A 642-nucleotide genomic window follows, 5' to 3' on the forward strand; every position below is an offset into this window, starting at 1 on the left:
ACAACACTGGAGTAATTAAACAGCCTTCATAAGGAGATATAATTGCTTATAATACACTATCCTAATGGTTTTCCAAGGTAAATAATGGTGTGAGCTTTCAAACTATAACTGAAAAAGGTCCATGTACTTTTATGTAAAAAGATAAGAGATTCAGTGCATATAACTAGATATACTCACTACTATTCATACTACTTATATATTTTCCACATATTTACTTTATCTAGCAGAATGTGTAAAAACGCATTACACATGGGTTGTTATTATTATTAGGTAGTTCTATACCCAAAAGATACATTGTCATGTTTTCATATGCCCAACTAATGCACATTCATAACGAAATTAATCAACATATTTCAATCTTTACCATACAATAATTAAGTCATTTTGAAAACTTTGTTACATCACTTTTAAAATTGATCATTACACATTTTCTCTGTTCTCTAAGAAACAGGTTACAGAATTAATTCTCTGTGTTCAAACTATTTTGAACCCCACACAGTGTCATTTTGAGTGCAGTAAGAACTGACCCACACTTCCTCTCCTTTCTGGGTCAAACACAACAGACTTGCAAAAGTTCCATATCTTGTTCTATTGACAGGTTAATGTGCCCCTTACTGTACTGCTGAAGTTGCTGAACATGGC

Source organism: Gopherus flavomarginatus, chromosome 1, assembly GCF_025201925.1.
Source record: "Gopherus flavomarginatus isolate rGopFla2 chromosome 1, rGopFla2.mat.asm, whole genome shotgun sequence".
NCBI classification, from domain to species: Eukaryota; Metazoa; Chordata; order Testudines; family Testudinidae; genus Gopherus; species Gopherus flavomarginatus.